The following is a 27,864-nucleotide window of genomic DNA, read 5'->3' as shown; positions in this document are numbered from 1 at the left end:
ATACACAATATATACACAATATCACACTTCTAGTTTCTGGGTCCTGTCCTCATTTCCTGGAATATTCTCCCTCTTGACTTCTATCGTTTGGGAATTCCAATTTTCCTTCAAAACGCAGCTCAAGAACCACCTTCTACATGAGGTCATGGTTCTTCCCTAATGACCCTTCACCCATGATTACCTAGGACCTGATTTGTAAATCTTTTAAATAACTCTTATTTACATGCATATTTTCTCCCATAACAGTGTAAACTCCTTGAAGCAAGGGATCCATCTTGCTTTGATATTTATACCCTCATTGGCTTGTATAGTCCTTGAATATTCCTGGCACTAAATAAAATGGTTGATTTTGGTATATTTGTGCATGTTTATAAGAAATATGAATTGAAAGCTTTAATAGTTATTATAGCTTTACTTTAATGATATTTTATTGTTTACAGTTAGTAAATTTGACAAACAAAAACCTAAAGAAAAGAGTTGCAGGGTAATTAATAATCAATTTATTAGGGGCAGCTAAGTGACATGGTGGATAAAGCACCAGCCTTGGAGTCAGTAGTACCTGGGTTCAAATCCAGTCTCAGACACTTAATAATTACCTAGCTGTGTGGCCTTGGGCAAGCCACTTAACCCCATCTGCCTTGCAAAAACCTATAAAAAATAATAATAATAATAAATTTATTAATTAGACTTTGATGGTCAGTGGTTTCTCTTGGTAATCCAAGGAAAACGCTGAAATACCTTAAATCCCTATGAAAAGGAACTTCCCCAGACAAGTGAAAATCAATCCTGATTGGTAGATATTTGAGAGCTAGACTAATTGTCTTCAGCTCCTCCAGCTGAGAACTTGGATTGATCATGAGGTTCAGCAGCAGCCTCAAGGCATCTAGACAGGAAAAGTTATTTCCATATGGACTTTTTCAGTCAGTTTTCTCCTTCATGAGCTGAGTTGCCCTAAACTCTTAATGGATGGGATCAAGGACAGGAGGTTCTTCCCCCAGGAAAACTAAGTCAGCCTGGATTCTCTCTATACAATAAACAGAAATAAGGTCTCCTAGTTGAGTAAGGTCATACCAAGGAGGAGCAGAAGAAAAATCTCATCACTCAGTCATGTCCTTAAAAGAATGACTGACTTTTTTCAGGAGTTGAATTTTAACAGAAATAAAAGGAAAGGGGGATAAAAAATTAATCATAAGTTATTGCCCTCATAAGCAACATAATCCAGATTTTAATACTGTTCTCTTATGCAGTAAATAGCATGCCCTATGCAATATGTTTTCCAGGAATGAATCACAGGAAAAGCAATGGACTACCATTCCACACTTTACTGAAACTCTGTATTCACTTCAAGAGATGTCTGAGAGAGAGAGAGAGAGAGAGAGAGAGAGAGAGAGAGAGAGAGAGTTAAATACAGTGACAGAGAGAGTGAGCACTCATGGATCAATGACATTCCAAAAATAATAAACAAACATACATTTAGTAGCATCTTCTATGTATGAAGTGCTGTGTTAAGTCCTGGAGTAGAAGAAACCAAAAGAAGTATTAAGTATATAAATTCCTGCTATCTGAGAGTTTAACTAAAATTTAATACATTAGGGGGAAAAAAGAAGAGATAATGACCCAGAAAAACAGACAGACAAGCAGTAATGTATAATGAAAAACTTCAGAGATAGAAAGGTCTGAGTTCAAGTTTCATCTCTGACATATGTGCTATATGACTGAAGGCAAGTCATTTATTTAATATCTCTGTGCCCTATGTAAATTTTAAAACACTACAGATTGTATCACAGGAACAGATTAATAGAACAAATTTCCTAATTGAGATTTCCCTATTCAAATGAAATCATAGAACTGGTTGAAGAGGGAAATTATCATCTAGCTACTTAATAAATCCTGTATCTAGATAACTAGTCAGCTAGCTAAATATAAGGGAGATCATGCAAATATTACTTTACTATGTGAAGATGAGAAAACTAAGACTCAGATGGATAATAAAGCAGCTTGTATAGAGTCATATATGGTCAGGAGTCAATGTAATTCTCAAATTTGCATTTTCTATCAAATTTCACTGCATCCTATTCTAAAACAATTTATACTGTATACATAAAACTTCACAAATTAATAACACAAAAGTGTATGATAAGTTCCAAGTAAATGGTACAGAAAATAACTGCTATGAAATCTTAAAAGAGATCAAATTATCTTTAAAGAAGGAATTACATAGGGGGGAGGAGCCAAGAAGGTGACATGAGCAGATCCTATCTTAGTTGCTCTCTCATAAATCTTCGAAACTAAGGACTCTAACTAAATTTTTGAGAGACAGAACCCACAAAGGGACCCAGTGAGTCAGTTCTCCTACTCAAGGTAACCTGGAAAAGAGCAGAAAGGCTCTGCTCCCCAGGGTTAGAGGGGCGGCCTGCCAGAGGAATCCATTGAACCTAGGAAGGGGAGTGAAGAGAGACTGCAAAGCTCTGTACTCTGTCCCTGGAACAGGACTCTGGGGCTCTGACCACATTCAGATCCTGATCACAGTCTAGGCACCCCCCCTCCCTTGAACAGCAGAGGCCCCCTCCACCTCAGCCCCGTGGCAGAAAGGAGGCGCTTGTGGTCATTCACAGACCAGGAGGGAAGACAGAACCTCACACACCGAGATCCTTGTGGAAGTGTCCTAAAAGCTCAGGAAGCACCCCCAAAACAGGATTAGGCTGGGAAAATGAGCAAGCAGAAAAAAAAAGAGGAACACCATTGAGAAATATTTTGCCTGTGAGTCCAAGAAGGATCAAAACACTCAGTCTGAAGATGAGGAAGCACAAGCTCCTGCATCTAAAGACTCCAAGAAAAACAGAAATTGAGGGGCAGCTAGGTGGCGCAGTGGATAAAGCACCGGCCCTGGAGTCAGGAGTACCTGGGTTCAACTCCGATTTCAGACACTTAATAATTACCTAGCTCTGTGGTCTTGAGCAAGAGACTTAACCCCATTTGGCTTGCAAAACCCTTTAAAAAAAAAACACAGAAATTGGGCTCAGGCTATGACAGAGCTCAAAAAAAGACTTTGAAAATCAAATGAGGGAGTTAGAAGAAAAACTGGGAAAAGAAATGAGAGAGATGCAGGAAAAACATGAAAATGAAGTCAGCAGCTTAGACAAGGAAATCCAAAAAAAAAAAAAAAAAGCTGAAGAAAATAGCACGCTAAAAACCAGCTTAGGTCAAATGGACAAAACAGTTCAAAAAAGTTATGGAGGAAAAGAATACTTTAAAAATCAGAATTGGCCAGATGGAAAAAGAGATAAGAAAGCTCTCTGAGAAAAACAAATCCTACAGACAAAGAATAGAACTCAGGGAGATCAATGAATTTATGAGAAACCAGGCTTCAATACTTCAAAACCAAAAAAAAATGAAAAATTAGAAGAAAATGTGAAACATCTCATTGAAAAAACAACTGATATGGAAAAACAGATTTAGGAAAGATAATTTAAAAATTATTGGAATACCTGAAAGTTATGATAAGGAAAAGAGTCTTGACATCATTTTCAAAGAATTACTACAGGAAAATTGCCCTGATATCCTAGAAGCAGAGGGCAAAATAGAAATGGAGAGAATCCACAGATCCCCCTGAGAAAGAGATCCCAAAAAACCAACCCCTAGGAATATTATAGCCAAGTTCCAGAACTCTCAAGTTAAAGAGAAAATATTACAAGCAGCCAGAAGGCCACAACTCAAATATCATGGAGCTGCAATCAGGATCACACAGGACTTAGCAGTAACTACATTAACAGCTTGTAGGGCTTGGAATACAATATTCTGGAAGGCAAAAGAGCTTAGAATGCAACTGAGAATCAACTACCCAGCAAGGCTGAATGTCCTCTTCCAGGGGAAAAAATGGACTTTCAATGAACCAGGGGAATTTCAGATGTTCCTGTTGGAATGGCCAGAGCTGAACAGAAGATTTGATCTTCAAATACAGGACTCAGGTGAAGCATAGAGATTGGAGGAGAGGGGGAAAATATGAGGGACTTGATGATGATGAACTGCATGTATTCCTGCATAGAAAAATGACACTGATAATACTCATATGAACCTTCTCAGTTAATAGAGCAGGTAGAGGGAGCTTTTATAGTTGAAGCACAGGAGAAAGCTGAATTTGAAGATAAAATATGGTATAAAAATGGAGTCAATAGAAAAAAAGGGAAATGTAATGGGAGGAAAGAAAAAGGAGAGGGGGGAATAGGCCAAGATATTTCATATAATAAGATTTTTCTTTATTACAATGAGCTATTGCAATGATATGGAAGGGGAAAGGCAAAGGGGAATGAGGGAATCTTCACTCTCATCAGAGGTGGCTAGGAGAGGAAACAGCATATATACTCAATGGGGTATAGACATCTGGAGTAAGAAGGGGGGGGACGGGGGAAGGGGGGGGATGTGAGTGATGGAGGAGAGGATGGACCATGGGGGGGAGAGTGGTCAGATATAACACATTTTCTTTTTTACTTCTTGCAAGGGGCTGGGATTGGATGGCCTGTCCGGGACCATAGGGCCAGGTAGATGCTGGGCCTAAGGTGTGGTAAGGGGGCTCGGGGACTCTGGGCCCCAGGGCCAGGGATCTGTATGCTGCGCCACTCAGCTACCCTACAGCAGAGTCAGAGTGAAAGGAGAGAGAAAATATAGTACATGGTAGTGGAGAAATAAAGGAGGGAGTTGAGATCAGAAATAGCAGCAGTGGAAAAATATGGAAGTAACTTTTGTGATAGACTTATCATAAAGAATGTGATCCACCCGTGACAGAGTTAGTGGTATTGGAACAAAGACTGAAGCACATTTATTATTATTATTATTATTATTATTATTATTATTATTATTATTGGGGGGTACAGGGCAAATGGGGCTGGGTGGCCTGCCTGGGGCCACACAGCAGGGTGATCGTTGGGTGTCTGAGGCTGGATTTGGACCTGGGTGCTCCTAACTCAAGGGCCAACACTGTCTGCCACTCAGCCACCCCTACTATTACTACTATTTTATTTTTGGTTTTTTTTTCTTTTTTCTTTTTTTGGTTTTTGCAGGACAGTGGGGTTGGGGTGGCTTGCATGTCACAAAGCTGGGTGATTATTGGGTGTATGGGACCAGATATGGTCCTGGGTGCTCCTGGCTCCAAGGGTGGTGCTCCTTCCATTGTGCCACCTGGCCATACCTACAATTATTACTATTTTTTTATTTTAATTTTTTCTCCCCCTTTATTGCTCAAGCAAGCCCATGTTTTTTGGGGGGAGGGATTATTTTGTTTACTCTTAAACAAGAATGTTTTATTAATGTATAAAAAATTATTTGTACAAAATGAAAATAAATTAATTAAAAAGAAAAAGAAAAAAGAAATTACATGGCTTGAGTTGGACTCTAGCAAAAGAGGTTAGATATGATGGTAATGTTTATGAGGAGGAGGATGATGATGCTAGTTTGAACATACAGAGTACTTTAAAATTCATAGAACAATGATACAAGTGTTGCTCATTTAATCCTTAAAAGAATCTTGGGAGATAGATGAAATTATTTGTTTTACAGATGAGGAAAATGAGGATGGGAGAAGTTAAATGACTTGGCTAAGATCATCCATACAGCTTGTATCTAAGGCAAGATTTAACTCAGGTCTTCCTGATTCTATATCCAGAACTCTATCCACTGTGTCAGTGAGATGCTTTTAAGAGAGAGATCCCAAAGAGAGAAAATAGGATCCCAAAGATGGCACTCACATGATAGGAAGACAACTGATAATCCAGTTTAGACTCTGTGGGGATAGGCAGAGGAATCTAAAAAGGGGGGGGGGGGGCAAGCCATGCTATCAGGGAGGCAGGCAGGCTCTGAGCAGAGTTGTAAAAACAGATTTACTGTTGCAAGAACCACAATACATTTTAATTGAATTATAACGAGTCTGCTGACTGTCTGCAAGCAGGGAAAGAAGGGTCAGTTTTTGTTCTACCGCTGAATCAAATCAACCAGGGGGACTGTGGAAGACCCAAAGGAATGGTACTCACCCATACAGCTCCCCTGTGTGGAGGGTAAGAGCCATTATGAGCCCTTCATTTATTATTCCTGACACTTTCCTCAAAGTGTGCACAGAAATATTGTCATTCTGTGGGCACTTTCATTTGACTGAGGGTCTTTAAACGCTAAGGCTACAGGCATATACTCAGCTGTTGGGAAATCAAAGGAAATGAGAAAGCAGAAGTAAGGGGTCTGTGGGGAGACAGAGAAACATGGAAGAAGCAGCAGAGGAAGGAATAGAGACCTTTTTTAGCCTAAAACCATAAATGAAATGGGATTACTAATCCATCTAAGAAACCTGGTTTCCATCATCCTTTCAAAACTCAGAACCAGGTTTCATTTCTGGATGTCAAATCAAAAGCTATTATCTCCTTAGTGATCCCATTACTATTATGAACATTATTTAATATTTAAGGGGAGGGGATTCCTTTCCCTGGATACTCCTCAACAATACCTGGAGAAATGAATCAGATAAAGAAATCAGACAAAGAAAGGATCAGATCAGATCAGCCAAAGAAAGCAAGGAGTAAACATGGGAGAAAAGCAACTTTTGCCATACAAACAATGGGATCTGTCTATAAAAAAGAAAGTATCACTCAAAGTCCAGCAGTCAATCACCTATAGGTAAGTAGTTTCTCCCACTGAGAAGGAATAAGGACATACTGGAAAACATTAAGAGATTATGAGCTCTCTGAGATGAGGGACCATCTTTTGCCCCTTTTCATATATCCATTTCTAAGTACAGGGCCTGGTAAGGACTTAATAAATTGGTAAACTTAATAAATGTTTATTGATTGAAAACAGTGGAAAAGGAAGGTAAGAAGCAGCACTATTTCTCCTAATGAAAGAGGCTTCTAGATTAATTTACTGTGGAAAGTGTGGAACCAATAGACAGTGAAACAAGACAGAAAAGATTTGGGGTCCAACCCAATCTGAAATTATTTCTAGTTATGTGATCCTAATCAAGTCATTCAAAACTTTCTCAGACTCAGATTCTTTATCTGTAAAATGGGGGTTAATAGTATCACCTAACCTTTTAGGGGTAGATTATTCAATCCAGCTTTTATTTACTAATTACTTGATCAGGCTAAGGCTCTGGGAGTAGGAAGAAATACAAAAATTACCCTTCTCCTCAACAGGGGAAACTATAAAAATATTAACAGGGGAACTATAGAAAAATTAATTTGGTATATGCAAGATCCAAGAAAAGTAATGGAATGATAAAATAATTTATACACACATACACATGTATAAATACATACATGATTTTCATAAAGCTAAAATTACTTGTTAGTCATTAGTTATCATTCTCCTCCTCTTCATCATCATCATCAGTGAAATTATCTGAAGATAGAGAAAATTCCTATCCTACTGTAATAGGAATAAACTGTAGGTTATTTTAATCCTGAACTCTGGCATCATTTTCTCTGCCTTCAATTGTTGGACCTAGTAGAAAAACACTTTTCATAAAGGTATCTTTTATTTGTTCATATTCTGAACAATTTTTAATAACTTTAGAGAAACTATTCTGATGTTCATCTTTATTTTTTTCCTTTTTTGGCTTTTGCAAGGCAATGAGGTTAAGTGACTTGCCCAAGGTCACATAGCTAAGTAAGTATTAAGTGACTGAATTCAGATTTGAACTCAGATCCTCCTGATTCCTGGACCAGTACTCTATCCACTGTGATATCTAGCTGCCTCTAATTATTTTTGATAGAAAAGATAATATAAGTAATCTCAACTAACAGCTAGATGCAAATTTAGAATTGGAGAACATCTAACCCTATGATATTACATATATAGAAAATAGGGACAGAAAGATGAAATGAGGGGTATGGCTAAGTGGCACAGTGGATAGAGCACCGGCCCTGGAGTCAGGAGTACCTGAGTTCAAATCCAGCCTCAGACACTTAACAATTACCTAGCTGTGTGGCCTTGGGCAAGCCACTTAACCCATTTGCCTTGCCCCCCCCCCAAAAAGATGAAATGGTCATATGATTAATAAAGGATGTATATAGAAATTATTGCAGATTTTCTGACTCCAAAATGAGTTCTTTTTTTACTGACTCAAACTGCTTCTCATTCAAAACTATTTCCACTAAAAGTTGATTAAAATTTAATGCAGATATTTGGGAAGGTAGATTATGATTTTTAGCCCCTTAAATTCTTAATCACTGTAACAGTTATATAGAGAAGTTCATTGTAATTGGTGGTTATGAAATTTAACAAGCAACTCTTTACGTTTATAACATCATAAAGTTTAAAGAACATGAGGTTTAAAACATCTGCTCTTATAAAGGGTAAACAAACTAACCAGATTTATTTTAATTACATTTTGCCAAGATACAGTTTAGGCTTGGGGCATTAATATTAACTGCCACATCAGGAAATGCTAGATAAACCAAAAACTATACTACAACCTTCTCATACATAAACATGAGATCACTTGACCCACTTTCTGAAAGGAATCCAGCTCCCTGCATTAATCTGCAGTGACATTTTAAAGTTGCTCTAAAAAAATTTTCCATTATATAAAAAAATGCATTTTCTCTTTACAACAGCTTTGATTTGGTTACTGCAAATAGCCGCCATTTCACCAACAGTGAACCTACATTTAAAACAAAGAAGTAAAGTGATTTTAATGTCTCCTCTTTATTTTCCCTTCTTAATATACTCATTTCAAAAGTTTGCGTTCAGACAAAATCAATACTGGACTTTTTCCAGTGAGAGGAGTAATTATGCCAAAATATCACATGAACTAACCCATACTATATGGAATACAAGATTCTCTGGTTTCTCTAAACAGTTCATGCATAATTTTGGTTAATTTACAAAGGACTGTATAAAGAACTGTTGTGAATTAAATGTCCAAAATAAGAGAGATATAAAGTTACACACACAAAAAAGAGAGGACCAGGCTGAGACACTGATGAATTTTTAATTTCAAGTAGCAAAAAGAAATAAACAAAAATGCCATTGGAAAAGCTGGGGCAGGTCAGCAATGAGACCTCAAGACATCAATTTCTCTGAAGTTTCTAAAGTACCTTCTTCCTTTGAAATAACTTGACTGAGATGATGATTAGATTTCTTGATTTTGAAGGGATCCCAGATATTTAACTCTGCCCTCACTATATCTAATCAATAAAATTATAGAAATTCATTCCTTTACCAAAACTGTACCTTATGTTATTACACCTTTCCATGGCCACTGTCATTACTTTAACTTGAATGTTGCCTTATTTCACCAGATGACTGCCTTCTGTAGATACACAACTTAAAGACAGTGTGGTCAAGAGGATTAGAAGACTAGCCCCAAAGCCAAGACTCAACTCTGCACAACTGGCTGTGACAATCTAGTTAAGACTGCCCAAACACAACTATAAGTCTATATATTGCAGAGGAAGTTTTGGGTTTTGCACCTTCCTACATCAAGGAAATTAAGGGTTTTTTTTTTAAAAGCAAAAAATACCAGGAATATTACAACTGCTTCTCATACAGGCTCTCTGACTCCAACACATCACTCACATGGTTGCAAGATTATTATTCCTAAAACACTGCAATCTTATAACCCTCCTTAAGAAATTTCACTGACCCCCCATTTTACCTATATGATAAAATACTGTCCTACAAATATCTTTTTCACACTCTATGGATAAAATTGCTAGACATGAAGAAAGACTCTTTTACAGTCTGGAACCAAATCACCTTTTTATAACCTACTCTCTTTGTTAAGGACCTAGTCTCATATTTAAATGGGAAAAAAAAGAGAGAGAGAGAGAGAGAGGTATTTTAGCTAGATCTTTTCCCTCTCCCCTATTGTCCCTAGATCATTTTATACTTGCTTCCATTTCTCTTGAAGAGATGGTCCTTCTCATTGTCAAATATACAACTCTATGTTTCTTTTTTCCATTCCCTCTTCATCAGAAGATTGACTATCATTCACTCTTTCTAACCTTCAAATTCTTCCTGTCTATTGGTTCCTTACAAACAAACCCGTCTTTCCAATCTTTTTTTTAAATCTACATCACATAAGCCTTCATCTTCCCAGATAAATTCTTTGAGAAAACAGTCTACAATGAAAGTCATCACTTCCACTCCTTTCATCCACATCTAAACCCTTTGCAATCTGGCTTTTCAACTAATCATTTAAACTACCTTCTCCAAAGGTAACTGCCAAACATCAAATGGCATTTTCTCATTCCTCATCCTTCTAAATGTATCTGCAGCATCCAATACTGCTGATCAAATTATTTTCATGGATAGTCTCTATTCTGTAGGTTTTTGTGACACTGTTGTCTCCTGGTTCTCCTCTGATATTGACACTTATTAGCTATGTGAGTTTGGGTGAGTCCACTTATAACTATGCTTTTCTTAGTTTCCTCATCTGTAAAATGAGCTAGAGAAGGAAATTACCTCTCCAGGATCTTTGCCAAGAAAAACTTGAAGGGGTCACTCCCTTTGGTGTCATCTTTGACTCCTCAAACAACCCACTTATCCTTTCTACTCCAAATCTTGCCATTTCTTTCTTCACTACATTTCTCATATCTCTCCCTTTCATGGCCTTTACAGACTGAAGAAATCGCCTTCTAATTGATCATTGCCTCACTTCATATTCCATACTATCCTCCACTAAGTTGCCAAAGTGATTTTTCTAGAGTGCACAGTAGACCATGTTACTACCCCTCTGCTCAATAAACTCTTTGTTTCTTAACTCCATCAAAAAATATAAAATAATTCACCATTTAATTGTCATTCAGTCATATTCAAATCTATGTGATCCCTTGGAGCACAGCACATCAGACCCTTCTCCCTACCATCTCTCAAAATCTGTCCAAGTTCATGTGCATTTTTTCTTTAACACTATCTATCCATCTCATTCTCTGCCATTCCCTTTTACTTTCGCCCTCAATCTTTCCCCACATGAGGTTCTTTTCCAATGAGTCTTGACTTCTTGTTATAGTGACAAAGTATTTATCTTCAACTTCGGTATTTGTACTTTCAGTGAATAATCTGAATTAATTTCTTTAAGTAATGACTGATTTGACCTCCTTCCTGACCATTTAATCTCCTCACTGGCATTTAAAGAGTTTTAAAACCTGATCCCTTTTTCCCAGATAAACTAGCCGATTTGCTATTCACACATTAGACTCCATATCCTGATTATGAACCTCTGCACCACCAACCCTTCTTTTTCTCTTCTCCTTCCCTACTTCCATTTTCCTAGTTTCCCTCAAGCCTCAGTTTATATTGAATCTCCTATAGGAAGCCTTGGTCAATAATCTCCACCCCTACCCTCCTCAGACCTTTCTTCCTGAGATTATCTCAAATTTACACTGTTTTCAAAGAGACAGATGCTATGTCTCATGATCTTTCTCTACAAGGTAACATTCAAGATACAGATACAAAGCTAGATTTATATGTAATTATATAAGATCTTTAGAAATTACTGTAATCTTAAATATAAAGAGACCTAGAACTTTCTATCTATATCCCTATCTTATGTGTACAGTTATGTGCATATTCCCCATTAAAATGTGACCTCCCTGAGGGAAGGGATGGTTGTTTTCTTTTCTTTGTGTTCCTAGTGCTTAACTTAGTGATTGTTGCTGTAATATAGGTTTGTAGACTAAGAAACTTGGGTTTCAATTAAACTGATTCACTATCTCCCCAAATCTAGCTCATATTTTCCTGTCTCTATACTGTTCAATCTAAACTCCTATCTGGAAAACCTTATTTAAATCTCTCCATCTACCAAATTATAACCATCCTTCAAAGTCTAGCACATCTTCTCTAGAAGAGACCTCTAATTACCATCACTCAATGACTGTCAAATCCATTTTATATTTATCATATCTACTGTCTTATAGTTATTTGCAGTTTTTTGTCTAATCTTGAAGGCCAGAACCATGTCTTATACTTCTTGATATCCCCACAGAAAATTACATATTGCCTAATATAAAACATACTCAATAAATACTGAATGATTAATGTATTACTATTTTCTCATTCATGTAATTCAGTTGTTTGTTTTTTTTAATGTTGTGAACATGGTCACAGCAGGAGATTGATCCCTATATAAGTTATCTGATTAAGAAGAAACATGATGCAGTAAATAAAGTACAGACTTCCAAGCCAGAAAGACACGAGTTCAAATCCAGCCTCTGACATATTTACTTTGATGCTAAATGACCCTAGGGCAAGTCACTTAAGCTTCCAATGTAAGACTAAGTTGAAGACATGATGCAAGTAGTCGTAGGTAGAGAATTTCTTCTCCCAATGAAATCACAATTTCAGTTCATATCTGTAGGTTAGTGAACATGATTTCTACATCAGAGTCACGGATTATTTCTACATCACATTGTCACAGTCTATTATTGTATAAATGTTGTTTATATAGTAGCGGGCCAAGTCAAAGATTTCCCTGTTTGGCTCTTCTTTCCCTATAGAATACAAGTCCTACTGGGAAGGGGTCATTTTTGTTTTTACTTTGCAGCAAGAAGCATTGTTCCCTGTATATAATATCCACTTAAATGCATATTGGATTAAATTGAATTGGTTGGCTTTACAAAATCTCAACAACAATACTGAAGGGGGAAAAGCAACACTGAAAACTGATATTGGCTATCCATTTCATTCAACAAATACTGAGAATTAGTTCTGCAGGAGAACTTGAGATAACAAGTGCTAAAAATGTCCCTGACCCAATCCCTATTTCCAGAGAACTAACAGTTAGTTTAGCTAGAGAGGTTAAGATAAGCAAGCACATAATTATTATACAAGGAAACATTTAAGTACTTTATATATGGTACAAAACAGAAGTGCGACAGTTCAAAGGTTGGAAAAAGTCTCTTCTGGCAAGAATGAACAAGCAAGGGATTAAAGTACATGGTAGTCTATCTGAAGGGAGAAAATAACAGGTTGATTATGATAGTTATTTGGGCAATAAGATTTTTCACTGTCAATTAATTTAAGCAGCATCATGACTCACAAAATAATTTGGACCTGATTACTCTCAGGGGAACTGCTAATCAAGCTTCTGTGTCCACAGATTGAGACAAGAGTCTGAACCAGGGGTGACCTTGTCATTACAGATTTAAGGTATAGAGAAAATATAATGGTATTAATCTACTAGCCATAAAGTTATTAAAAATAAGGTATCTGACTCAAATACTGTTTTTATTAATTTTGCCAGAGGGCATTTATATGGATCCTATTGGTTCTAAATAAATATATTATACTTCCCTCATCTCTGGGTACTCTCTGAATCCAGTGATTCAAGAATGCTTTAATGATAACAAGGATGATATGCAATGGCCAAAACTGGACTTTTATAAAATTGGGCATGCTGCAATTATACAAAACTTTCCAAAGGATAAAGCAGAATGGCATGAGAATTCTGGACACTCTAGACTATGTGGAGCCAAGAGTTCTAATACTGGCAGGACTGAGTCATTCTATCATCCCTTAGAGGTAAATAAATTGAGGATTTCTTATTTGTGGAATTTTTAGTGTAGGGTAACAAGAAAGACTCTTTTGATTTGGAGTACTTCATTCACCTAATGAAACCGCTGGAATCTGTCTCAGTGTATTTCAGGATGCATTTCAATTACTTGGCTAGGAATCTGGAATAGACTCATGACCCAATTTGCTCTCTGAAATATGTGTCTATACTATCAAATTAGTTCCCTTATGAATTCCATTTGCTGGACCTAATATTCTTGGGAAAACATCTAAACATATAGCTGTATAAAACCATTTCTTACAAACTAAGCTATGTACACCAAAAAACAGAGTAGGAAGGAGCTTGGATGAATAAACTTGGCTCCTGGCTAACTTTAACGTGGACCATTTACTTACCATTTATTTCTTGCTACCAAAAGTGAAGGAGTCAACAATTCATAAACAAAGTAGATCCAAAGAACTCAATGGACAAAATGAGCATGATAGGCTAAATTGTAGGAGTATAGATATGAAAACTGAATGGTTGTGATTAGAAAAGTCTAGCAAAACTGGAAAAAGACCGTAAGAATCATCTTATCCAGTTTCTTTATTTTCTCTCAGAAAACTTACAGAGAGAAATCAAACAATTTACTCAAGGGCACAGAGTTAAAATCCAATAATATCAGATTCAAATCAAGATGTTCAGACTCCTAACCCTGACCTCTTTTCTACTGTTCCAACTGAGCTTTGATCTGAAAGGTTCCATCAATCTTTTAAGATTCTATAATTCTGCATAGAAGACCCATCTTATATGACAATCAAGAAATGAGCCATAGTCCCCAAAGAATATACTTTCCATTTGCTCAGAAAATTGGTGAATGCTTCAAGTACTACATCTATACAACGACATTTAGAATTATTGAATTAGCATGATATAAGGACCCATTACTGTCAAATTTAAGGTCAAAGTACAGTTGTTTGCCATCTCACATGTTCAGAAATTCCCAATATATCTAAGTCAATAGATCAGTTAGTTACATTAGAAAGCTGGGGATTTAATAAAGCCTCTAAGCATGAAGCTATGAACCAATGTTGTGACAACTTTCCCCTTATACTTAGGGTATAGGACAATTCTACATAGTTCAAATCTTATTATCTTCAATTTGGTAGGCAGTGATACCCCTGAGTTACAGGGGAATCATTCAGGTTTACTAGAAAGCACACTTTCTGTGCTCAGAACTAACTAACCAGCCACAAGCAGCTAATCACCAGAACTTTCCACAAAAGCAATTTCTCCAGTCTTATTCAATTGTGTAGAGGTCAGTCCAAGGTTCAAATACACTGCACATTAGAGGGGGATCCTACAAAAGCTTCCATTCAAATCAAATTGTCATAATGGGTGATTAAGCAGGGCCCTTCCATTATAAACCACAAGTTTTTTTGTATGACAGCACCATCTGAAATAGCATGCATATTTCTATTAAAGCAACCAAAGGGAAAGACACTATCATTCCTGAAAATGTGCAATCACAGAGCAGAACCTGTCAGCAAAAACTAGGAGTGCCTAATAATAATAATAATAATAAATATTTACATATACATACATTTACGTACATGTAGATATATGTATCTGTATATAGCTATATATATATATATATAATATATTATACACACACAAACACACATACACATACATACTCACCACACATATAACTTTAAGATTTGCAAAGCACTGTAATATCATGGTAGCTTGTTTTATATTCACCACAACCCTGTGATATTATTTTCCCAATTTTACAGATAATGAAACTGAGTTAAAAAGGGTTAAGAAACTTGACAAAGGTCAAACTATCAGTGTTTGAGGTAGGATTGAACTCAGGTCTCACTGATACCAAATCTAATTACACCCTTACCCATTGTGTCCCCAGTTACAATGTCCCTGTGAAGCTTGAGTTCAGAAACAAATCGAACCTATAGTTAGGAAGAGAGGTTAAAAGGCTGAAAAGCTTAAAAGATTAAATGAGTTAAGGAGCAAATTTGTAAATTAATTAATAGTTCAACAAGTATCTACCTAGGAATTTTTGCAATAGAAACATGCTAGGCACCAAAGACAAAAATGAAATAAGCCCTGCCCTCCAGTAGCTTACCTTCTAAAAGAAGGAAACTACACAAATATTTAAATTAATTACAAGTATATGCAAAATAAATACAAGGTAATGGGATAAGTGGACGAATGAAGTATCTTGTGGGAATTAAGAAAAATCATGACTAATGTTGACTAAAGTGAGCAGAACCAGGAGAACACTGTATATATTAACAGTAACACTAGGTGATGATGAATTATAACGAACTACGCTCATCTTGGCAATACAAAGAACAAATCCAATTCTGAAAGACATGTGATGGAAAATACTATCCTCATTCAGAGAAAAAAACTATGTAGTATGAATACAACCAAAGTATACGATTTTCATTCTTTAAAATTGGTTGTTTTTTTCTTTCTCATGGATTTCTCCCCCTTTTGTTCTTATTCTTCTTTCATAATATAATTAATATGAAAACATGTTAAAGATGATTGTACATATGTAACCTATTTCAGATTACTCACTGTCATAGGGAGGAAGAAAGGGAGTAGAGGTGGAAAAATGTGCAACTCAAAATCTTACAAAAAAATGAATGTTGAAAACTATCTTTACATCTAATTGGAAAAAAAATAAAATTAAAAAGACAAAAGAAAGGCCTCATGCAGAAAGGTAGAATTTGAACTGTTCAGAAGGAAATTAGTGATTTTAAGAGACATAAGTGAGAAGAAAGTTCATTCATTCCAGGCATTTTAGAAGGGAAATGGAAAACAGAATGCCACATAAGGAACAAAATGGTTTAGTTTACTTAGAAAATAAAGGGCAGGAACTATATAAAGAAAGGTTTATGGACAACAAAAGCAGAAAGATAAGAAAGAAGCAATTTTCTAGAGAGAGTACCAACAATAGGCTGATAGAAAAAAGTCCGATCAGAGGGCAAAGAATGTGTGTTCTAATTTTGTTCTTATATTATTAAGTAATAAAGACCTTACGCTATTTCATTGTAGCTTTTAGCTCCTCAAACAAGAGGGTTTCGCAATTAACCGATGAGGATATGTTTATTAGACAGGTGCCTTTTAGACACTACGATGGTCCACTTCAGGAGTGTCAAACAGGTTTGGGTCTCACATATGCCTACAACACTCCCTTACCATTGGAGCCAGATTAAAATCCAGCTAGAAAATAACAAACAAAATAAAAATCAATTAATAATAATAATAATAATATCAGTATTAATAATAATAATGAAACCTACAAATGTGTGATTTTCTAAGTCAACATGTGAACCACAGGGATCCTTATGTACAGTTTGGTGGCCCCTGTTTCTATTTTGAGTCTGACACCATTGGTATTAGTAGACAGAAAACCAGTTTCTGAGAAAAGAAGACCCATGAGCAAGAGAGTACCTGTTTGGCTCAGGGCAAATCATTAAATCTTTCAATACTTCCAAATAACTATTTATAGTTCTAAGTTGCAAAAAAGGTACTAAGTTAAATCAATGGAGTTATATCCGTCACTAGGAATTACTCTATCAGTTTTCAAAGTGTGATCTGAATTCCTTAGATTTTTTCAGGGATCTACAAAATGAAAATAGTTGTCATAATGGCACTAAAATGATTTAATTTCTAACATGATAAATGATATAGACCACATAAATAAAATCTCTTGGGGGCCAGGGGATAAGGAAAAATCTCAATAATTTGAAGATTGTAAAGGGATCTAAAAGCTAAAAGATTTGAAAATCATTGCCCTACATCAATGACATCACAGGTCTCTTTATTAAAAAAAAATGGGCCAGGCACTATGAAAGGAAGACACTGGTAAAAGTATTTAGTCCATTATCTCAAAGACCTTACAAGGAAAATAATTCTCTTATTCAAAATCTATGGAGGGGACTCTTCCTTACTTGTTCAATATCCCAGATACTGTTCAAAAAAACTGGTGGACTATGAGTTTAATTATAAGATTATTCATGAATAGATGAATTTAATGATGAAAAATAGTTTAGGAATATTACTATTATTGTTGTTATTGTTATTATTATCCTGAATCACTCACTGAGAAACCAAGACATGCATTCTGAGGCACAAATAGAATATGATGCCTAAAAAAATGATCAGCTGAAAATGACAACTTCATCCAACCCTCTAAGGATATTACACAATAGAGGGAGGAGAAACTGATGCTGTCCATGAGAAACTGCAATCCAACCAATTCTGCAAATAGAATAGTGGAAAAACACAAAATATTACATTTTTAATGAAGGAAAGGAAGTACAGAAAACTTATCTTACCGATTTAAAACCCATCTTGATCAATACAATATGATCTTTTCCCAATACTGGTTAGCTATTATCTTTTCCCCAAAGCTAAAAAGTTGTTTCTCAAAAATCATGGGGCTAATTTCCCAGTTTGTTGGTTAACTGGTATTTGAGTCCCATGGACTGAAGACCTTCTTGAAACCTTAAATGAGGGGATACTGACTGACCCCAAGCAGAGATAACATAAAGAAGTCTCAGGGACTAAAGTAAGTGTCAGCAAAGAGTCAGTGAGATGGATAAGCATAGGGGAAGGTATTTCTTGCTCCTCAATTTTTCCTTTATTTTGATAGCTTTCAAAGGCTTTCTATATAACAAAAAGAAAGTTAAACTAAGGTCAGAATGGCAGTTTATTCCAAAGCTCAGCTTTCAATCACTTAATCATGAGTCATTAAGTACAGCATTAAACTTATCACTTTAATCACACTCACTGTCTTTTAAAAAACTAATGCATAATTTTTAATCCTGTGAAGAACTAATGGCTCACGGCTGCCTGAATACCTTAATTGTTGATCCTACCTGATTTCTCCCAAAGCCCTTCAGAGAGCCAAGATGTGGTTGTGGTTGATTACCTCATTCATTCACTCAGCTTGGATTTTTGTTCAGTCCCCTCAAGACAACTTAGTCTTTCTCTAAAAATCTTAATATATTTTACATTAAAACAAAAGAACTAAATAGCATTAGTTGATGAATTTTGATTTCTTTCTAAAGTTATTTTACTTTCAGGGAAACCCTAAAATTCCTGAAACCATCTTCTACTGCCTTGCTGCATTTAAATCTACCAAAGAAAAAAGCAGGGAATAGTCTATGGGTTAAAAAAAAAAACAACAGAGAAATTAGTCCTTTAAGGTAGTCAATGAGTAAAGACTAATTTGCCAATGAAGAATGAACAATTAGGTTAAGTCCAACAAAAAATAAATAAATAAAATGTAACTGGGAAAATACTTTAAAATAAATAAAATATAAATTTCATTACATTTTAAAACTAAGTCACTAAGTAGTTCATAACATATAGATTTAAGGGTTCCCATTTATATCTGAGATGATGGATGTCACAAGTTTAGTCTAAACCCTTTATTTTGCAGATGAGGAAACAGAAGCCCAGAAAGATGAAATGACTTACTCGAGGTCACACAAGTAGTAAGTGGCAGAAATAGGATCTGAAATCATTTTCCTGACTCCAAATTATAAAGACTTTCACTAGGAAAAGTTCCTTCTAATTCTATCTTTCTTTAAGTCTAAGTCTGATAATGAACAAAAATAATAAAAATTGACATTTTCATAGATTTTAAAAGTCACAAAACATTTACCACCCCCATGCAAGTATAAATACTCGGGTGATTTGTCCAACATACAGCCAGTGTCAGAAAAAGGACTAATAACTAAGTCTTCTTGACTACCAATGTCACTCTCTATCCACTATACCACTACCTCTTAACTCTCATTAATAATAATTTACTTTTTACTCATCAATAGTGATTTAGAACATTTTTTTTCATGACAAAGATAGCTTTAATTTCTCCTTCTGAAAATTCCCTATTCATATCCTTTGACTGGAGAATGGCTGGAAAAAATGAAGTTTTTATTAAGGAAACTTCCTATATAATTTTTAAGAAATTATTTTATTTTCTATGTTAGCAAAATGTAGTTTCCCTGATTATCTCTTTTAAACAGGCCTGTTCTGACTTTTGCTTTATCTGAGGTCATGATTACTACTCCCACCTTTTTTTTTTTACTTTGCTGAAGCATAAGTTCTGCACTAGTTATTTCTTTTAATTCTGTGTATCCTTCTATTTCAAGTGTGTCCCTTGTAACCAATATATTATTGATTGGATTCTGCCTTCAAAATCATTCCATTATCTGCTTCCATTTTAAGGATAAGTCCATTCAATTCACAAAGATAGTTATGGTTACTAATTGTACATTACCCTCTATCCCAGTTTGAATCTGTAAAAAAATTTTATTCCTTCATTGTCTATGGTACCTTTTGATAAAATATAGTTTCTCTCCAAGTCATTTTCTTTTGTTTATTCTTCACTCCCTCTTTTGCTTATGACCACTGCCTCACTTAATTCATCCTCCTTTTTGCCACACACCCTGTTTCCTTTAACTCTTATTCTCTTCTACTCCTATTTCCCTATTAAGAAAGGGAGGTGTGTGTGTGTGTGTGTATTCTTCCCTCTGAACTAATTCCCATGTGAATGACATTCAAACACTATCTACCACCAATTTTTCCCCTTCACTATAGGAACTTCCATGGGAGCCATTTTCATATGAGGAAATTTGATTCTACCTCTCCCTTCTTCATTCTCTCAGTATCTCTTTTTCTCACCCATTCACTTTATTTTTCAGATCATTCCAATAAAATTAACTCACACCCATGTCCTCTGTCCATATAGACTCCTTCTAACTATTCCAATGAAGTTAGATAAAGTTCTTAAAATTTTCATGTATTATCTACCTATATTGGAATATAAACAGTATTACTCTTTCCTGTTTACCTTTTAATGCTTCCCTTGAGTCTTGTCTTTAGATATCAGATATTCTGGGTTTCTTTTTTTTGTCAAAAATGCTAGAAAATACTCTATTTAATTAAATGTCCATTCCCCACCCCACCTCAAGAATTACATTCAGTTATGTTGAAGAGGTGATTTTTCCCTATAATCCTAGCTTCTTTGCCTTCTGGAATATATTCCAAGCCCTCCACTTCTTTAATGCTTGTGTTAAGATGTTAAGTAAAAAAATAAAAAAATAAAAAAAATAAAAAATAAAAAATAGATGTTAAGTATTGTATTATCCTGACTGTGGTTTCATGGTATTTGAATTGTTTCTTTCTGTTTCCTTACAATATTTTCTTCTAGATATGGGACCTCTGAAATTTGGTTGTAATATTCCTAGGAACTCTCATTTTGGGATTCCTTTCAAGAAGTGATTGGTAGATTCTTTCAATTTCTATTTTACCCTCTGATTCTAGAATATCAAGGCAATTTCCCTTGATTATTTCTTCAAATATGTTGTCCAGGCTCTCCCCTCATCTCCTCCAGCATATGTCATTTCTGACTGGAGTGAGGGGGTATCTCAGAGTTTCTCCTGATAAAGTCCTCATTTTTCAAATATATAGCGAACTGAGTCAAATTTATAAACAGAAGAGATTTTTCCAATTGATAAATGGTCAAAAGATGGGAAGAGGCAGTTTTCAGAAGAAAAAATGAAAACTATCATATAAAAAATACTCTCTTTTACTGTTGATTACAGAAATGTAAATTAAAATACCACTTCATTCATATTAGAAATGAAATATAAATCTAAAAATTATAAAATATTTGTGATGGAAAATACTACTTATATCGAGAGAAAGAATATGGAGTCTAAATGAGACTAAAGTATACTATTTTCACTTTTTAAAATTTGCTTTATGCCTTTTTCATTTCATGGTTTTTTTCCCCTTTAGTTCTGATTCTTCTTGCAAAGCATGACTATTATGGAAATATGTTTAACATAGTTGTAACATAAGCTGTATTAGATTTCTTGACATCAGGAGGAGGGGGGAGGAAAGGGAGGGAGGGAGGGGAAAATATGGAATTCAAAATCTTAGAAAAATGAATACTGAGATTTATCTTTACATGTAATTGGAAAGGAAAGAGGAAGGAAGGAAGGAAGGAAGGAAGGAAGGAAGGAAGGAAGGAAGGAAGGAAGGGAGAGAATGAACAAAAGAAAAAGAAAGGAAATAAGAAAGCAAGCAATAACATATGCTGAAGGAAATGAGGGAAAATAGGTACACTAATAAACTGCTGGTTGAGTTGTAGTCCAATCATTCTGGAGAATAATCTGGAACTAAACTCAAAGGATAATATAACTGTGCATATCCTTAGACACAGCATTATTCCAAAGAGATCAAAAATAATTATAGTTGCTCTTTTTGTGATGGCTAAGAATTGGAAATCAAGACAACTCTCAAAACTTGGGGAATGGCTAAACAAATTTATGGCATATGACTGTCATCGATGGCATCCTATATGTTATAAGAAATGACAAGGAGGGTGGTTTGAAAAAAACAGGGCAAAATATATGAAATGATATATAGTGAAATAAGAACCTGTTTATGACTGCATACAGTTAATAACAATGTTATAATGATGACCAATTGTGAAAGACATGGATAATACTCTTATCAATACAACTATCCAAGATAATTTCAAAGGCCTCAGGAGTAAGAAATGCTATCAATCTCCAGAGAGAGAATTGATGAATCCTGAATATAAAATGAAATATAATCTTTTCATTTTATTGTTTTCCTTTTTTTAGCAATATGTCTATTATGAAATATTTTATTTGATTTCACAAATGTTAGTGATATTATTTTGCTTTCCTTCTCAATGGGTGGGGGAAGAGAGAGAGAGAGAGACTGGAACTCAAAATTTTATTTAAATGTTAAAAGAAATTAATAATTTTTAAAAGAATAAAAAAATACTACATGAATACAAACTATTATTTACTATGTTATTTGTGGTTTTTTTAAAGTCTTTTAAATCTTACCTAAATTCTTAGTTCATGTAAAATGTCCAGTTCTCTGAAATTATCTTTAAAGCATATGGAAGATCTCCAGTAGCCATGCCTGAAACAATAAGAAAAACAAAATCAATATATTATGGAAGCATATATTCATTGCTCAGTTTTTAAAGAATACTAAATATAGACATTTTTCTTTCATATTAAGCATAGAAGGAAACAACTCAGGAAACAATATATTTCCGCCTCTAAATGGGAGTTGGGAATTTGCTTTACCAAAAGGGAATTGATATCAAGATATTCATTTTGGAGACTAAAATTATGTTGTTTTTGGCACAGAGGCAAGACATAAAAATTTTTCATCCATGTATCAGGAAGGAGAATGACTCTGAATGAAAATGAAGTTTAAGAAAATATATCTTTTATCTCCCTGAAAATATAAATAGAATAAACCATCACACTTCTCAAAATTCAATAACTGATAAAGTATTTGTTTTGCCTTTGAATTAAGATCTCCTAGGAAAATAGGGCTCACAATTCCGAATGCTATAATTGTACCCAACACCCAAACAAATAAACAAATTTGTTCTATTATCTAGATATACAACAATAAGGTACTTAGGAATGAACACCCACTACAAAAATACAACTGAAAACCAACCAACACTTTTCATCTATTTGAGGAAACTCTAGGAAGACGGAACAATATATTGAGGTCAGAGTCAGAAGTTCACAGTTTTGAACATAGAAAACCACAGGCAGTAGGACAAAATATACAGAACGAAGAACCAGAGATGATGCTTACAATCATGTCTAGTTACTAAATTAGTATCAGATAGCCACACAATGAAAACACCCACATTCCTACAGAAATAAGTATTCTCCAACTTAACCCATACTTACCCTTTGTCCTTTCAGAAGTCAAATGAGAAACAAATAAAAAAGAGTATTATAAATACCAGCTATGTTATTTTATTTTAAAAGGTTTCTCAGCTAGGTGGCGGTGGCTAGAGCGCCAGCCCTGGAGTCTGGAGAACACCGAGTTCAAATCCAGCCTCAAACACTTAATAATTAATTTCCAAGTTGTGTGATCTTGGGAAAATCACTTAACCCCATTGCCTTGCAAAAAACAAAAACAAAAAACAGGGGGTGGTTCTCAAATGTGGAAGATTAAGTGTTTTCAAACGGGAGGAGTAGTAAATTTTGGAGGAAAGTTATATAGTAGCCAAAAATAAATTAAAGCAACAACTTTAGTGAACTGAAAAGTCAGAAGAATGATGAGGAAATTAGAAGGGTAAAGCCAGTGTTGTCACTTCACTTTATAGTCTGAAGAAGAGAATCCACTACCTTTGTGGCAAAGGAAAAACAAACAAACCTATCAAAAAAAAAAAAAAGGAGAATATTTGGGGAAACAACCCAGAATAGACAGAAGTAGAGAGAAAGGAAGACAGGAAGCTTTGTCCTGAAGTTCTAGAACCAGGACAAGTCCTATAAATGATATGATTCTAAGATAAGATAGAAGATAATTAGAAACATTTTAATGAGGCTTGAGAATAAGCATAAAATTAGATTAATTGGAGGTCAAAAGTTAAGCTTCAACAAGAAATGCAATACGTTAGAGTTTTTGAGACTTAAAGCTTTCTTGATAACAGGATCTTAATTGACCATTAGTTAGTTCACTTGTTTTAATAGTCATCTGTTCTTTAAAATTATGACTGGAAAATCCACATTATAAATTAGATGAATTTGGAACACAGAAAATACTCTGAGTAGTGAAAGGACCTCTTAAAAGGAAGAAAGAAAACCCTATGAATGCAAGCACCAGTTCTATCACTAATTAGCCATGTGATCTCCCAGGGTATATGTCACTTTACTTCCCAAATTCAGTTTCTTTCATTTGCAAAATGTGAGGATTGTTCAAGATGATATCTTAAGTGCCATCTACAACAGGCATTCCAAGTTTTATGTTCAGAAAGACACATATTCTCTAATAAAATACATGAGTGCTACTCCTACTGCAGCCTAATGACAATAAACCCCAACACAGGTGTTGAGTCTGGCATGTTGAAAATATCTTATTGGTTAAACACATAAAATTAAGCAGATACTGTGATAGCAACAACTATCACATATGTGTACAAGTACGAAATCATTTTCATTTAAAAAAAAGGTGTTTCTTACTTTAAGAAAATAAAACAAAACAAATTAGGGGAAATATTCAGTGCAGTTCATAATTTGTTTAAACTGTAATTTATATAAAGCTCTGTACTAAATATTGGGGAGAAACAAAGTTTAGTTAAGAAAAACAAGATATTCTCAAGGAATTTATATTCTAATAGGAAAAAATGCCACATACAAATGAATAGAGAAAAGTATGATTTCAAGTGATTTCAACAGAAGAGATGTCCCAGGAGAAAAAACTTCATCTTCCAGTACTGACTGGAACTTTTTCCATTTCAAGCCATGGACCCAAATCTTCAAGACTTCATGTCTGGCTCTGTAAAATAGGGGTGTGTGGGGTGGATAAAAGAACTGCATTTGCAGATATCTAAGATCCTTTCCACTCCAAATTTACGTTCATATAAATGCAAATTAATAAGGTAATAACAATAATGGACACATAATAGTTGTTTAATAAACCTTCAAAGTATTTTGTCAAAGAAGTGCTATTTTAGGAGCAACACAAAAAAGGAAAGAAGGCTGGATATAACCTGCAGGAGTGGATTTTGTTGGGATAGTGAGACATTATAAATGCTTCCAAAGAGTTAATTAAGCCTGAGTACAGAGAGGGCAATGGAGAGGTACATGACAGGTTGCAATATAGAATATTGGGGGGAAAAAAACAGGAGTAAAATATGCAGCCAAGGAAATAGGAGAAGTTGGGTTTATGGGTCAAGAATAAAGGATGAAAGGTAGACAACAGAAATGACCCTTTCAAAGTCAAGAAAAAGAGAGGAAAGTCTTCTGTTGAATGATCAGGTTTCTTCTGACAAATTAATGGGAGGATATGGGGAAGTGTGACAAAGGATGGTCAAGTATGGTTTGACTATGATCTGTATTAATGGAATGAACTCCTTAAAGAGATGAGATCACAGACTTGAATATCTGGGTACATGAGTACCAAAGAGGTCATTGCTAGGTGTGGATAAGTAGATAACCTTCATTGGGGAACTGAAATGATAGGTTCAGATGGAAAAGGAGAAAGAGGAAAATCAAAATCTGAAAATTTAAAAGTATATCTGAACTAAAGAGATTAGATACTGATTAGCAGGAATGATATAATGAATTATTAGTGAATACAATTATTCCCTCCACATCAAGGGGGCTAAGTATGTGGCACCTCCATGCCATAGAAAATTTGTGTAAAATTTTGTTGCACTTCAAGCCCATTCCAGTTCAGAAGTCAAATAAAGAATTATAAGTTTCTTGAGGGCACAGATTATCATTTTTGTCTTTTTTATCCTGGGATCCTATTGCCTAGTGAAGTGCCTAGCACTTCGCTAAAATTTATAGCTTCTTTAGTTAAGATCATTTAAACAAATACAGCACTGTCTTAGCTTATGAGTTCCACCCAGTCTTGGGCACTGAGGGTCTGGTGGTGTTGTATAAAGTTAATGAAGTAAAAGCCCACCAATAGCCTTTAGTAATGGAGCCCAAGAACACTAATAAGTTAAATGAACTCTTATTTATTTTAAGGAGAATTTAATATAAATAGGTATCAAAATGGGAGGACAGTAAGTCCTTTGGACTCTTGTTATAGAGATGTGAGTGGATCCTCAAAGTCAAAGAGAATTGTGCTGTTGTCTTTTTATTTTGATTTTCAGTGAATTCATCTTTTAAGGCCTTGAATTTGCATTTGGGGGCAAGGTGCACCTACCAAGTAAAAAATTAATTCTATGTTATATCTTTGCTAATTTTTTCTTTCCATTCTCTTTTTCTTCCTATATTCTAAAGATACAAACACAATAATTACAAAATTCAAAGCTATGATGTATCACCTATTTAGGACATCTTGAGTCAAAGATATGTAGGTAACAAAAATGAAAAGTATGAATCTAGTACAAAGGCAGTATAAAAACTTATCCATGAGGTATCCAGATTTATTTCACCATAAAAAAGGAACTGATGATGGGAAAGTATGAATAAGAATGAAAAGCAGGTAGACATATGGATCAGATGAGCCATTCTTAGGGTTAAGATTTTATCAAATAACAGGATATTTATCCACTTAACAGATTTATTTTTATTAGGTTCTATTTATGTATAAAAGTATTTTTCTACTTAAAATGTAAAATGCATAATTATTCCCATAACAGTTCCATTATGTTAAATTTATTTTCTGCAAACGGATTTATTCTTTACAAAGTCTATTTTCAAGGTTTCAGGAGTCCTATATGAAACCGAATGACCATAAAATCATAATTATAAACCTTTTTGAAAAGGCTTAATACTGCTTAGTTACAAAAATTCCTTCATAAGATTTAATAGAATAAAAAACATCTAATTACTCTTGCTCTGCTCCATTTTCCATTATAAAAAAAAAGTCCCAGGAAACCAATAGATTGGTATTACTATTGCATTCACAGATGAGTGGGGGAAAATAATGCAACTTTGAAATAAAATGAAGGGTTATACCTATACATCTTCAGTTTCTAACATCATTGCTCTTTCCCACCTTGCTTAGAAATTGTGCCCAATGTGAAGGAATATCTATAAACTACTGATTTGCAGGAAGAAATTTAATAACTACATTATAGCCTAGCTTCAACAGAAATTTTCTATAGTATACAACATTTTATTAGGGACAAATGGTTTGAGTCATGTTACAGTTTAATGAAATAAATACATGTGTATGTAAGTATGTATGTATAAAGTTACAGAAATAGAGGGATGATTATAAACGTGTGAGTGTATATTCACACATATTTTACATACTACTTGAAATGGGCTTCTGAGGTTATCTAGTATAACATTTTCCTAAAGAGGTTTCCCTTCTACCTTATCTCTGATAAGTGTCTTCGCTCAGTTTCTTCTTTAAGATATCGAATGTCACAGAATCCCCTACCTTGTGACGCATCCTGCCCATTCCACTTTGGGTCAGCATTACATGTTGTGGGAAGTTTTTTTTCTTACAGTCAATTAACTTTGGCTTTTCTCAGTCATACACAACAAGCTCTTTTTCAGTTATTAATTTATGATTCTGTACCCTACCTAAAAATCTTCCTTATTCCCTAAAAGGGGGCAGGTAGATAGCATAATAGATAAAGCACTAGACTTGGAATCAAAGACTCCAGAGTACAAAACTGAACTCAGACATTTATAAGCTGTGTGACCCTAGTTAGATTAACCTGCTTATCTCAGTTTCCTCATCTGCAAACATCAAGAAAATCACAAATGGGGCCAGCTAGGTGGAGCAGTGGATAGAGAACCAGCCCTTGGAGTCAGGAGTGCCTGGGTTCAAATCCAGCCTCAGACAGTTAATAA

The 27,864-nt window shown here is 34.9% G+C and overlaps 1 protein-coding gene across 10 annotated transcripts in view; it reads right to left on the bottom strand.

The window, feature by feature from the left end:
• TLN2 (talin 2) overlaps positions 1-27,864 on the bottom strand; it is a 575,338-nt gene that overhangs the window by 306,886 nt on the left and 240,588 nt on the right. For all 10 annotated transcript variants that reach the window (XM_074234301.1, XM_074234300.1, XM_074234295.1 and 7 more), the window contains one exon: positions 22,408-22,486. The gene's annotated coding sequence lies outside the window, so the exon portion shown is untranslated. The remainder of the gene's footprint in view (positions 1-22,407; positions 22,487-27,864) is intronic.

This window comes from Macrotis lagotis, chromosome 4 (assembly GCF_037893015.1).
Source record: "Macrotis lagotis isolate mMagLag1 chromosome 4, bilby.v1.9.chrom.fasta, whole genome shotgun sequence".
NCBI classification, from domain to species: domain Eukaryota; kingdom Metazoa; phylum Chordata; class Mammalia; order Peramelemorphia; family Peramelidae; genus Macrotis; species Macrotis lagotis.
Note: the sequence above shows the minus strand (reverse complement) of the source record. Positions and strands in the feature narration are given on the sequence as shown.